The 14,919-nt window shown below is 39.0% G+C and overlaps 1 non-coding gene across 1 annotated transcript; it reads left to right on the forward strand.

Moving 5' to 3' along the window:
• Window positions 1–14,045: 14,045 nt before the first annotated feature.
• On the forward strand, window positions 14,046–14,181 carry LOC132533251 (small nucleolar RNA SNORA70). Its single transcript, XR_009545148.1, has one exon. It is a non-coding gene; the product is annotated as a small nucleolar RNA SNORA70 (small nucleolar RNA).
• The last annotated feature ends 738 nt before the right edge of the window (window positions 14,182–14,919 follow it).

A 14,919-nucleotide genomic window follows, 5' to 3' on the forward strand; every position in this document is an offset into this window, starting at 1 on the left:
TTGAGAGAGAGAAAAAAACGTCAGAAGAGAAAGGGAAAAGGAGACTGTGGGTATTGAGCAAGAATGAAAGAGCAGGGAGTCTGAATTGAGTTTTTAATTTTAAGAAAAGAATTTAAAAAAAAATCCAGGGAACTTCCGTAGGGTGACTAATATGTCAAAAAAAAAAAAAAAAAAAAAAACACCTCTAGGAAAACCAGTTCAAGGACAAAGGGGCAAGCTCCTATTCTCTGAATACTGCCAAGGGATCCTCAGTGAAGTCACTGAGCAGAGAAACAGAATCCAGGCTTCTTAGAGATGCTTGTCTGCACCCTGAAATCTCTTGTGTACATTTCTGAAAGGCCTTATTATTGACTAATGAGCTTGTCTGAATCACCTATTTGCTTTATTATTTGCAAGCAAACATACAATTATGCCTGTGCTAATTTGAAATTCCAACTTTTCATTTTCTATGCAGCTTAGTTAACACAGAAAACCTTCCACAGTGTTCACGACAAAAAGGTTACTCTTTATTCTTTTGTGCTGGTGATTTTTTTTTCTCCAAAGCGAGCTCCACTGGATGTCATTTTCTCTAGAAACTTTTTTCCCTCCTTCCATTAGCAGAACAGTCTAATTACTGCATAATCAAAAGAAGAGGCGCACCCGGCTGCCTGGCTTCACCACATCCACATAATGGTGCTGAATGTGTCTTAACAGTCCAGTGAACTGTCAGCAGCAGAAGTAATTGGAAATTGGGGGCTATTTCTTCATATACTGGTAGTGGGAGTTGCTGTTGTACTTTGTTAATAGGCAAGTCACTCTTGAGAAGGAAGGAGTCTGTAGTTAGTTTGTAAAGACTCTATAATTTTTTTTAAGTTAAGACACTGCCTTACTCCCTCTTAAATTTTTTTTTTCAATTACACATTTAATGACTTGGCATTTGAGGTAATGTTATCTAGTGTTAATTCACCTGTTAGGAAATTGCCTTCCTCTAGAACCTGGGGTTAATAGAGTGCAAAAGACCATTCTTATCAAGGGTGGGAGAAAGGCGATTAATTTACACTATAAATTAAAACATAGAAAATGGAAAGAAAACAGACTCTGAGTTCTGGCCTCTCTCCTGAAAAGCTATTATGTTTTGTTGTTTTTTCTGTTTTTAAGTTGTTATTTTTATCCACTTTAGCATGCCTCTAATCATTCCAGGCAGAGCACACAGCATGGATGAAACTATACATGAAAGAATATGCTTCAGGAAGCAAAATTAATTGCATTGCAGGGAACCTATTCACAGAGTCCATGGAGCTACAGCTTCTATTCACATCACAGTAGAATCATTTGTCTGTTTAATATTTGCCAAAGCACATTTGAAAATAAAAACCAAGAAGTGCTAACTAGCCTTGTTGACAAGCATGAATCCTCTTTGTCATATTTCACCTAAAATAAAAATAATGGTATTAGTAATGATTAAGTCTATCTGTACCACATTCAGAATCCATGGTCGATGAATGTAGACCTCAAGATGACTTGCAACATGACAACCTTGAAGTGTTTGTTTATGCTTTTTTTCGTGGTGATCAGTTACTATAAGTGAAATTTGTTTGTTTGTTTGTTTGTTTGTTTTAAATCATTATCTGCTGGATAGAGACAGTCAGAAATTGAGAGGGAAGGGGGTGATAGAGAAAGAGAGAGACAGACACTTGCAGCACTGCTTCACTACTTGTGAAGCTTTCCCCCTGCAGGTGGGGACCAGGGGCTCGAACCTGGGTCCTTGCACACTGTAACATGTGCGCTCAACCAGGTGCGCCACCACCTGGCTCCTCTAAGTGAAATTTCTACTGACTTAATGAAAAATAAAAATCTAGATAAGCATATAGGCAAGTAGTAGGTAAGCAGGTAGTGAGTTATTGGTTTTCACTGCATAAGGACGATAGTTTTTGTTCTCTATTTTATCCATCTTTGGCAGTTGAAGATAATAGCAATTCTTGCCACCTATAAAATTATAACTACACTACTGATGCTTAGCTTTCATTTCTTCCAACTTCCAAGTCTGATTTTCCTTGTGTCTGGTACTCTCCCGGGAGCTCATACTCAGGTACCTAAAAGTAGACCTTAGCATTTCCCTTTTATTTCTCCACCAATACTTCTCCTGTCCCTTGCTCTCTGCACTCTGATATAGATAACCAAAACTCATGAAAGTAGCCTAACTAGCAACTGTATGATCTACAGGTCAGCTAAGAAATATGTGTGATTGGTAACTCGCAAGTATAATGGTGCTTGGGCATTTTGCCTAATTTCTTAAGCCTCGACTTCTCCATTTGTGAAACTGCGTCTTTATTCCAATAAAAATCTGGAGAACTTTAATGAGAAAAAAGTACATAAAGCACTTATTCCAGAATTTAGCACATAGTAGGTAATTAATAAGTTACTCGATATGGAGTTACAATTCCCAAAGTAACTGCCTTGTAATTAGCATTAGATGCATGTTTATTGAATAAAGTAAATGAAGACTGTTTATGCCAGATTTTCATCAGTGACCTAAAATAGTGAACAAATCATCAATCTAGTAGAAAATATTTTACTATAAAATATTATAAGCATATTATAATACAATAACCATTGAAATATTATGGTTCCAGAAGAACTACATATGTTAGACCAGCTGAATTTCCTCTTATGATAAAGCATACATAGACAATGTCTCTAAAGTTTGTTAAGAGAGTAAGAGTAATAAATAGTTCTGAGCAAACAGTAATCAGTAAGTGCTGGTAGTGACAGCAGTATCAGCAACAGAACACAGGTAACAGAGGTAATAGATTAGCCTTTAAGGACTTAAATTTAACTACAGTTTAAATACAAAGCAAAAGTCTCACACCATGAAAAGATAGTATTCTGGGGCTGGCAATACGAAGCGGGTTAAGCGCATATGGCGCAAAGCATGAGGATTCCGGTTTGAGCCCCCGGCTCCCCACCCGCAGGGGAGTCGCTTCACCAGCGGTGAAGCAGGTCTGCTGGTGTCTTTCTCTCCCCCTCTCGATCTTCCCCTCCTCTCTCGATTTCTCTCTGTCCTATCCAGCAACAACAATAATAATAACAATGATAAACAACAACGCAGCAAAAGGAAAAAAATAGCCTCCAGGAGCAGTGGATTCGTAGTGCAGGCACTGAACCCCAACAATAACCATGGGGACAAAAAAAAAAGATAGTATTCTGAAATGTATTTTTAAGGCACATAGTAAAAGGAGAAAAGAAAATGAATAAACATTTTTTAAAAGTTTTTCACACCTTGATATGAACATGCAAAAAGATTCAAAATGAGGCCAGGTGTTGATGCAATCTGTTAATTATACATGTTAACCAGTTAAGTGCAAGGAGCTAGGTTCAAGCCCCTGGCCCCTACCTGCATGGAAAAGTTTCACAAGCAATGAAGCAGTGCTGCAGATATCTATCTTTCTCACCCTTGTCATCTCTCTTCTTTTTTTTTTTTTTTTTAATGGTTATGCCAAAGTTTTTTTTTTTATTGTATTATCGGGTGTTACGCTGCCTGGACCCCTCAGTTTTTTTGTGTGTGTGTGTTTTTTATTTTTTTATTTAAGAAAGGATTAATTAACAAAACCATAGGGTAGGAGGGGTACAACTCCACACAATTCCCACCACCCAATCTCCATATCCCACCCCCTCCCCCATAGCTTTCCCATTCTCTATCCCTCTGGGAGCATGGACCCAGGGTCATTGTGGGTTGCAGAAGGTAGAAGGTCTGGCTTCTGTAATTGCTTCCCCGCTGAACATGGGCGTTGACTGGTTGGTCCATACTCCCAGTCTGCCTCTCTCTTTCCCTAGTAGGGTGTGTCTCTGGGGAAGCTGAGCTCCAGGACATATTGGTGGGGTCTTCAATCCAGGGAAGTCTGGCCGGCATCCTGATGACACCTGGAACCTGGTGACTGAAAAGAGAGATAACATACAAAGCCAAACAAATTGTTGAGCAATCATGGACCCAAAGCTTGGAAAAGTGGAGAGGAAGTATTAGGGAGGTACTCAGTGCAAACTCTAGTGTACTTCTGCTTTCTTACTTTGGTGCCATACTCCAAACTCAGTCAATTTCTGCTTTGCGTTTCTACTTCTTTTTTTTTTTTACATGCATAACATTCCCCAGATTCCCATTTAACAATACAACCCCCACTATTTCATTCATTATTTTTCATGGACCTGTTTTCTCCCCACCCACCCACCCACCCCAGAGTCTTTTACTTTGGTGTAATACTCCAATTCCATTTCAGGTTCGACTTTGTTTTCTTTTCTAATCTTGTTTTTCAACTTCGGCCTGAGAGTGAGATCATCCCGTATTCATCCTTCTGTTTCTGACTTATTTCACTCAACATGATTTTTTCAAGGTCCATCCAAGATCGGCTGAAAACGGGGAACTCACCATTTTTTACAGCTGAGTAGTATTCCATTGTGTATATATACCACAACTTGCTCAGCCACTCATCTGTTGTTGGACACCTGGGTTGCTTCCAGGTTTTGGCTATTACAAATTGTGCTGCCAAGAACATATGTGTACACAGATCTTTTTGGATGGATGTGTTGGGTTCCTTAGGATATATCCCCAGGAGGGGAATTGCAGGGTCATAGGGTAGGTCCATTTCTAGCCTTCTGAGAGTTCTCCAGACTGTTCTCCACAGAGGTTGGACCAATTGACATTCCCACCAGCAGTGCAGGAGGGTTCCTTTGACCCCAAACCCTCTCCAGTATTTGCTGCTGTTACCTTTTCTGATGTATGACATTCTCACAGGAGTGAAGTGATATCTCATTGTTGTCTTGATTTGCATTTCTCTGATAATCAGAGACTTGGAGCATTTTTTCATGTGTTTCTCGGCCTTTTGGATCTCTTCTGTGGTGAATATTCTGTCCAAGTCCTCCCCCCATTTTTGGATGGGGTTATTTGTTGTCTTGTTGTTGAGTCTGGCAAGCTCTTTATATATGTTGGTTATTAAACTCTTATCTGATGTATGGCATGTAAAGATCTTCTCCCATTCTGTGAGGGGTCTCTTGGTTTGGGTAGTGGTTTCTTTTGCTGTGAAGAAGCTTTTTAATTTGATGTAGTCCCATAGGTTTATACTTGCCTTAGTCTTCCTTGTAATTGGATTCGTTTCATTGAAAATGTCTTTAAAATTTATGCGGAAAAAAGTTCTTCCAATATTTTCCTCTAAGTATCTGATAGTTTCTGGTCTAACATCCAAGTCCTTGATCCACTTGGAATTTACTTTTGTATTTGGTGAAATACAGTGATTCAGTTTCATTCTTCTGCATGTTTCGTCATCTCTCTTCTTTCTCAATTTCTCTATGTTCTTTTATTTTTAATATTTATATATTCCCTTTTGTTGCCCTTGTTTTTTATTGTTGTAGTTATTATTGTTGTTTATGTCATCGATGTTAGGACAGAGAGAAATCAAGAGAAGAGGGGAAGACAGAGAGGGGGAGAGAAAGATAGACACCTGCAGACCTGCTTCACCGCCTGTGAAGCAACTTTCCTGCAGCTGGGGAGACAGGGCCTCTAGTGGGGATTCTTACTCCAGTCTTTATGCTTTGCCCACTGCACTACCGCCCGATTCCCAATTATTCTATGTTCTATCAACTAATAATAATAATAAAAAAAAGTCAAATAAAATTTTAAAAGGAGTGAGTTAAAAAAAATGGATGCTGGACCAGGTGGTGGCGCACCTGATTAAGCACACATTACAGTGCGCATGGACCCAGATTCAAGCCCCGGGACCCTACCTGCAGGGGGATAGCTTCACAAGTGGTAAAACAGGGTTGTAGGTGTCTCTCTGTTTCTCTCCCTCTCTACCCGCCTCCCCTCTCAATTTCTCTCTGTCTCTAGCCAATAATAAATGAAATTTTCAAATGTTTTACAAAAATAGATGCAAAACTGGGCCAAAATCTCAGACATAATACACAGAAAATAATCCTAGATATATCAAAACTAAATTTTATGGTAACATGTAATATTATCAGGAAAAATACAGGAATCTTTCTGACAAAATGTTAGGCAACATTTTTATTAGTTAAGACATCAAGAAACCCAGCAAAAAGGCATCGAGAGGCAGAGCTAAGAGCAGCAGATAGCTTTCTCTCCTCTCCTCTCCGGGATCAAATAGGAATACCAAAGGAGACCACCCAGACTGAAACAAGACAGGACTAGAATGACCACAGGAACCCAGTAAATCACCGGTGAGTACAAACACGTGTGGCTGGTGACAGAGAGGAGAGAGGGGCCTAAGGAGAGATTAAGTGACTGATAATAGTTCAGCAGTTTATCAGTTGAGACACCACCTCCAGTCTGCTCCACCAACAAGGGGACAGCTTAAGGGAGGAGAGGACTCCCCAGAGACTCACCAAGTGCAACTCTGAATCTCCATTGCTACTACCCTCAGAATCTGGAGCAGCGACAGGAAGGGACACCAAGGGACAGAGATCAAACCGGGAAACTCAGGAGAAGACCTATACCTCGGTGGCATAGCTGAGGGGCTGTGAAAGTCTCTTTGCATAACCACTGGATTATCTCTGCCACACCCTGCTTTATCTCTTGGTCAGGAGTCAGTGATTAAGCTAAGAAGCCGAATGATAGTTTAAAAGCCCTCTGGCTCCCATAGCCTACAGGGAAGGAGAAAAAAAAAGAAAGAGGCTTTTAAACCACTGAGCTCCAACTCAGGGATTGAAACAACTGTTAACTTCCACCACTGTGAACCCTTTAATTAACTTACTTAGACACAAGTCAATCCAGGCAATAGTGATCAATAATTTGAAAAGTACTGATAAAGGGAACTCATAACATAATATATAAAATGGTTAAAACAACAAGAAAAAATATTGGAGAATCGAACCAGGACAAGAGTACAGCTAAAAGTCCTCCAGAGGGTGAAGCACAAAATAACAAGTTGAACATCGAAACATGAGCTAAGGAAATAATAACAGGAGTGAGTAAAGAATTTGAAAAAATTGTAATCAGAAATGGAGGAACAACAAATGAGAATATGGAAGAAAATACTAATTATCTCATGGTTATTAGAGGGCTGAAAGCTGAAATCGCTGAGCTAAGAAGGCAACTAGCTGAACAAGCTAAAACAGTATCAGAGCAGGGCAACAAAATAGATGAACTCCAGAAAACAGTAGAGGGCAGAGAGAATAGAATCTATGAGGCTGAAGACAGAATTAGCAAGATTGAGGATGAATTAGAGACAACTAAAAAAGAAGTAAGAGATCTCAAAAAGAGATTAAGAGATGCTGAAAACAACAACAGAGTCCTATGGGATGACTTCAAAAGAAACAATATACGCATTATTGGCATACCAGAGGAAGAAAGAGAAGGAGAAGAAGAAAGCATTTTCCAGGCCATAATAGCTGAAAACTTCTCTAGTCTAGACAACATCAAAGACATAAAGATTCAAGAAGCCCAGAGGGTCCCAAACAGAATTAACCCAGACCTAAAGACACCAAGACATATCATACTTAGAATGGAAAGGAATAAGGATCAAGAAAGGATCCTGAAGGCTGCAAGAGCAAAACAAAGAGTCACCTACAAAGGAAAACCCATAAGATTAGCAGCAGACTTCTCCATACAAACACTACAGGCCAGAAGAGAATGGCAAGATATCTATCGAGAGCTCAATGAGAAAGGCTTTCAGCCAAGAATACTATATCCTGCTAGACTGTCATTCAGACTAGATGGAGGCATCAAAACCTTCTCAGACAAGCAACAGTTGAAGCAATCAACCATCACCAAGCCTGCCCTGAAAGAAGTTCTGAAAGGTCTCCTATAAACAACCAGACCACCAAAAATAGGACATATATCAAAACACTCAAAAACTCTACAAGAATGGCTTTAAAATATCTTCAATCTTTGATATCAATAAATGTCAATGGCCTGAATTCACTTATTAAAAGACACAGAGTAGGAAGATGGATCAGAAAACACAACCCAACAATAGCTGTCTACAGGAAACCCACCTAGCAACAAGACAAACACAGACTGAAAGTGAAAGGATAGAAAACTATTATACAAACCAATGGCCCACAAAAAAGGCAGGAGCAGCTATTCTCATATCTGACATGAGAGATTTTAAAATAGATAAGATTTAAAAAGATAGGAATGGACACCACTTAATGCTCAGAGGATCAGTCAATCAAGAGGACTTAACAATTATTAACATCTATGCACCCAATGAGAAGCCATCTAAATACATCAAACATCTACTGAAAGAGCTACAGCAATCTATTAACAGCAACACAGTCATAGTAGGGAACTTCAACACCCCAATCTCTCAACTTGACAGATCATCCAGGCAGAAAATCAATAAAGACATAGGGAGCTAAATGAAGAGATAGATAAACTAGAACTATTGGACATTTTCAGAGTCATTCATCCCAAGAAACTGGAATACACATTTTACTCAAATCCACATGGGTCATTCTCAAGGATATACCATATGTTAGGCCACAAAGACAGCATCAGCCAATTCAAGAGCATTGAAATCATCCCAAGCATCTTCTCAGACCACAGTGGACTTAAACTAACACTTAACAATCAACAAAATATTAGTAACAGTCCCAAAATGTGGAAGCTCAACAGTATACTTCTTAACAACTTCTGGGTCAAAGAGGAAATCAAGGAAGAAGTCAAAATGTTTTGAGACTTCAATGAAAATGAAGACACAAGCTATCAAAATATTTGGGACACAGCTAAGGCAGTCCTAAGAGGGAAGTTCATAGCCATACAAGCACACATAAGGAAACAAGAAAAAGCAAAAATAAACAGCCTGATTGCACATCTTAAAGACCTAGAGGAAGAACAACAAGGGAACCCTAAAGCAACCAGAAGGACAGAAATCACTAAAGTTAGGGCAGAAATAAATAACATTGAGAATAGGAAAACCATACAAAAGATCAACGAAAGTAAATGTTGGTTCTTCCAAAGAGTAAACAAAATTGACAAACATTTAGCCAGACACACAAAACAAAAAAGGGAGAAGACCCAAATAAATCAGATAGTAAATGAAAGAGGAGATATCACAACAGACACCGCAGAAATTCAATATATCATGTGAGGCTTCTATGAACAACTATATGCTACCAAATTAGAGAACCTGAAAGAAATGGACGATTTCATAGATACCTACCAACTTCCAAAACTAAGTAAAGAGGAAGTGGATAACATGAACAGGCCCATCACAGCTAATGAAATTGAAACAGTTATCAAAAATCTCCCCAAAAATAAAAGTCCTCGACCAGATGGTTTTACAAATGAATTCTACAAAACCTTCAAAGAAGAACTACTCTACTTTTAAAAGTCTTCCAGAAGATTGAAGACACTGAAATACTCCCTGCCAGCTTCTATGAAGCCAACATCACCCTGATACCAAAAGCAGACAGGGACACAACCAAAAAAGAAAACTACAGACCAATATCTTTGATGAACATAGATGCTAAAATATTGAACAAAATTCTAGCCAACTGGATACAGCAGCATATCAAAAAGATTGTTCATCATGATCAAGTGGGGTTTATCCCAGGCGTGCAAGGTTGGTTTAATATATGTAAATCAATCAATGTGTTCCACCACATCAACAAAAGCAAGACCAAAAACCATATGGTCATATCAATAGATGCAGAGAAAGGCTTTGACAGAATACAACATCCCTTTATGATCAAAACACTACAAAAAATGGGAATAGATGGAAAATTCCTGAAGATAGTGGAGTCTATATTTAGCAAACCTACAGCCAACAACATACTCAATGGTGAAAAACTGGAAGCATTTCCACTCAGATCAGGTACTAGACACTATCACCATTACTATTCAACATAGTGTTGGAAGTTCTTGCCATAGCAATCAGGCAGGAGCAAGGAATTAAAGGGATACAGATTGGAAGAGAAGAAGTCAAACTCTCCTTATTTGCAGATGATATGATAGTATACATGGAAAAACCTAAGGAATCCAGCAAGATGCTTTTGGAAATCATCAGGAAATACAGTAAGCTGTCAGGCTATAAAATTAACATTCAAAAGTCAGTGGCATTCCTCTATGCAAACACTAAGTTAGAAAAATTGAAATCCAGAAATCAATTCCTTTTACTATAGCAACAAAAACAATAAAATATCTAGGAGTAAATCTAACCAAGGAAGTGAAAGACTTGTATAATGAAAATTATGAGTCACTACTCAAAGAAACTGAAAAAGACACAAAGAAGTGGAAAGATATTCCATGTTCATTGGTTGGTAGAATTAACATCATCAAAATGAATATACTACCCAGAGCCATCTACAAATTTAATGCTATCCCCATCAAGATCCCAAGCACATTTTTTAAGAGAATTGAAAAAATGCTACAAATGTTTATCTGGAACCAGAAAAGACCTAGAATTGCCAAAATAATCTTGAGAAAAAAGAACAGAACCGGAGGCATCACACTCCCAGATCTCAAACTGCATTATAGGGCCATTGTCATCAAAACTGCTTGGTACTGGAACATGAACAGACACACTGACCAGTGGAATAGAATTGAGAGCCCAGAAATGAGGCCCCACACCTATGGACATCTAATCTTTGACAAAAGTACCCAGACTATTAAGTGGGGAAAGCAGTCTCTTCAACAAATGGTGTTGGAAACAATGGGTTGAAACATGCAGAAGAATGAAACTTAATCACTGTATTTCACCAAATACAAAAGTAAAGTCCAAGTGGATCTAGGACTTGAATGTTAGACCACAAACTATCAAATACTTAGAGGAAAATATTGGCAGAACTCTTTTCTGCATAAATTTTAAAGACATTTTCAATGAAACGAATCCAATTACAAAGAAGACTAAGGCAAGTATAAACCTACGGGACTACATCAAATTAAAAAGCTTCTTCACAGCAAAAGAAACCACTACCCAAACCAAGAGACCCCTCACAGAATGGGAGAAGATCTTTACATGCCATACATCAGATAAGAGTTTAATAACCAACATATATAAAGAGCTTGCCAGACTCAACAACAAGACAACAAATAACCCCATCCAAAAAATGGGGGGAGGACATGGACAGAATATTCACCACAGAAGAGATCCAAAAGGCCAAGAAACACATGAAAAAATGCTCCAAGTCTCTGATTGTCAGAGAAATGCAAATCAAGACAACAATGAGATATCACTTCACTCCTGTGAGAATGTCATACATCAGAAAAGGTAACAGCAGCAAATGCTGGAGAGGGTGTGGGGTCAAAGGAACCCTCCTGCACTGCTGGTGGGAATGTCAATTGGTCCAGCCTCTGTGGAGAACAGTCTGGAGAACTCTCAGAAGGCTAGAAATGGACCTACCCTATGATCCTGCAATTCTTCTCCTGGGGATATATCCTAAGGAACCCAACACATCCATCCAAAAAGATCTGTGTACACATATGTTCTTGGCAGCACAATTTGTAACAGGCAAAACCTGGAAGCAACCCATGTGTCCAACAGCAGATGAGTGGCTGAGCAAGTTGTGGTATATATACACAATGGAATACTACTCAGCTGTAAAAAATGGTGACTTCACCGTTTTCAGCCAATCTTGGATGGACATTGAAAAAATCATGTTGAGTGAAATAAGTCAGAACAGAAGGATGAATATGGGATGATCTCACTCTCAGGCAGAAGTTGAAAAACAAGATTAGAAAAGAAAACACAAGTATAACCTGAAATGAAATTGGCGTATTGTACCAAAGTAAAAGACTCTGGGGTGGGGGTGGGTGGGTGGGGAGAATACAGGTCCATGAAGGATGATAAATGACATAGTGGTGGTTTTATTGTTAAATGGGAAACTGGGGAATGTTATGCATGTGCAAACTATTGTATTTACTGTTGATGTAAAATATTAATTCCCCTATAAAGAAATAAATTAAAAAATAATAAACCCAGCAAAAAAAGGTCACATATCATATGATTTAATTTGTATGAAATATACAGATTGGACAAATATATTGGAATATAAAGTAGATTATTAATTTACAAGAATAAGGACACACTAGGAAGTGACTGCTACTGGGTATAGGACTTTTTATTTTGAAGTGACAAAAAAGTATTAATGTTAGTGATAAAAGAAAACAAGTGAATATATTTAAAAATCACAGAGCTGTACACTTTAAAAGGATTAATGTTATAGTATTTAATTTATGAGTCAGTAAAGCTGTGATTTAAAATTTAAGATGGGAATTTGGGATTAGGTTTTTCAAATAATATCTTGATTATTCTAATTACTAGAATTATTAGATTTTCCTGGGAATCCCTAAGAAAATAAGTAAGAACATTATTGTAGAAGGGCCTCAGAGAGAATGTGTTTCAAACCCTTGATTTTGTTTCTTGATTCCTTTAGATTTTTTTTTTATCTGAAGGTATAAGGTTAGTTCATAGAATGTTATGAGATTTCTTATATTTTTATTCAATAATGAACCTAAGACTTCTGTTACCAAATATTGATTTTCCTCCTATTCCCCTCTTGGATTTTACTTCTAAATACAAATCATATTCCCATTCTCATTATATTTGAGAACAATAACTTTTAGGAAATCAAAATTCAGTGATGCTACAGTCACCTGTCATCATTAAGGGAATATTACATTCAGACAAATAGAACAAAATAAAAACTGCAGTCAAGCACCATAAAGTTTCCCGTAATCACTCTGTATAAGAATATCTCAAAAAATGTCTTATTTTCCTGACATCTGAAGCAAAGGGTAGTTAACGTACCTTTCTTTTCTTTTCTCTTAATTTATTTTTAAAATAAAAAATGAGAAAACCATCGGGTAAGAGGGGTAAAATTCCACACATTTCCCACCACCAGAGTTTCATATCCCATCCTTTACACTGGAAGCTCTCCTATTCTTTATCTCTCTGGGTGTATGGACCCAGGATCATTATGGAGTGCAGAATGTGGAAAGTCATGCTTCTGTAATTGCTTCTCCATTGAACATAGGCATTGGCAGGTTGATCCATACTCCCAACCTGTTTCTATCTTTCCCTAGTGGGGCGGAGCTCTGGAGAGATGTTCCAAGGTACATTGGTGAGGTTGTCTGCCTGGGAAAGTCAGGTTGGTGTCATGGTAGCATTTGCAACTTGGTGTCTGAAAAAGCATTAAGATATAAAGAAGAACAGATTGTTTGATAATCTGGAACCTAAAGGCATGAATATAGCAAATGAGATTTGGGGTCTCCATTTTGGAAAAAGTTAGTAGGTCTATTTTAGGTATAGTCTAAGGGGCCCATGACTTTACTAATTTTTGCCTGTGCCCAATAGCTAACATGCAGGTGGGTCAAAGGTATTGTCTGGGGAGATGATGTCAGGGTTGGAAATGGACTAGAAAGCTGGATAAGGGAAGAGAGTGGCTCCCAAATCTGAGGAAGATATATAAATACCTTTAACTATAAACCCCACTGATTTGATCTGGGGCCTATATTCAGTGCAGAAGCCCATGTAATCTCTGCATCCCTGTAGGTCTGAACTTGCTTTCTGTTGTCATAGCTAGGAACATTCTAGGCTGCACGTGTTGCTGGACTCATCTTCCATGAGTGGTAGAGGATATTGGCCCAACTTCCCTTTAGAAAATGGGGTAGTCCCTACCATTGTTGATCCGCACTGAAGGTCTTGTAGGGGCCCACAAAGGGGTTCATTATGTTTTTCCTGATGGAGATAACCAGTGACAGTGGACAGTGGGATCTATTAGAGATCTAGGACCATCATATCTATGTGAGAATTCCAGGATTCCCTAACTAGGGCCCTGAGAGATGAGGTAGCCTGGCAGAAAGCAAAAGAACCATCATTAAAGTATGTTTGTCTCTAGCCCTTATCGAGCTTTTGTAGTTCTTACTTTGACAAGGTTAGCCTTGGAGTGATTGAGGGAAATGAAACAGGAAGCAGGTGAGGATAGTATCTAGGTCTAAGTAGAAACTATTAAGTACTTAATGTTGTCTTTTTTAGGTCTTTCTACTTGCTTGGTACACTTATTGGGTCACTGCAAACCATTGTGTACTTTTGCTTTAAGGTTTATATTTTCCCCTTCTGCAGCCAGTTAAGCCAACCGTTCTGCCCTCCCCATGGTGCCCAGTGTGCAGTGGCTGCAAACAGCAGCCTGCTGGGTATAGTGTATGCAGCCTGTTGCTTGTATAGGCTCCCCTAAGGGACCCTGGAGATAGCCCTTCCTACTCTGTGTTCATTTTATGCCTGACCTCCTGCTGTCCCTAACCTTAGACTCCAGACAGGGATGTGAGGTGCTTTTGGGAAGCCCCAGGGCACTGTGGCCAGAATCCACATTGGCCAGGTCATCATTTCCATCTGTACCAAGCTGCAGAACAAAAAGCATGTGATCGGGGTCCTGTGCAGGGCCAAGTTCAAATTCCCTGGACACCAGAAGATCCACATCTCCAAGAAGTAGGGCTTCATCAAGTTTAAGGCAGATGAATTTGAAGACATGGTGGCTGAAAAGTGCCTCATTCCAGATGGCTGTGGAGTCAAATACATCCCCAATTTCAGTCCCCTGGACAAATGGCAGGCCCTGCACTCCTCAGAGCCTCAGAGGTGTCCCTTAATCAAGGACAATAAATAAAGATACTGCTTTTAAAAAAAACAAGTATGTATTTTCCCCTAACTTAATGGATACATGTGCACATGTGCTTTGTCTCTTGTGCCCTGGTTCATATCTAGGTGTTCCGGCTTTGTTAGGAAGTGTACTACACAAAATGTAATTAAGGAGTCCTGTAAGCTAGGAACAGTCTCACCAGAGTACTGGAGCTGAAGGGTTGACATTGCAGGCCTTTCATCTGTGGGCACATTCCAGAGTGAAACATGTAGAGGTGGTACTGATGGCACTGATTATGTTGACATCAGCAGATGCAGGATCATTTGGGATGGCTCGAGAAAAGCCTGCTGAAAAATG

Source organism: Erinaceus europaeus, chromosome 15, assembly GCF_950295315.1.
Source record: "Erinaceus europaeus chromosome 15, mEriEur2.1, whole genome shotgun sequence".
Lineage (NCBI taxonomy): Eukaryota > Metazoa > Chordata > Mammalia > Eulipotyphla > Erinaceidae > Erinaceus > Erinaceus europaeus.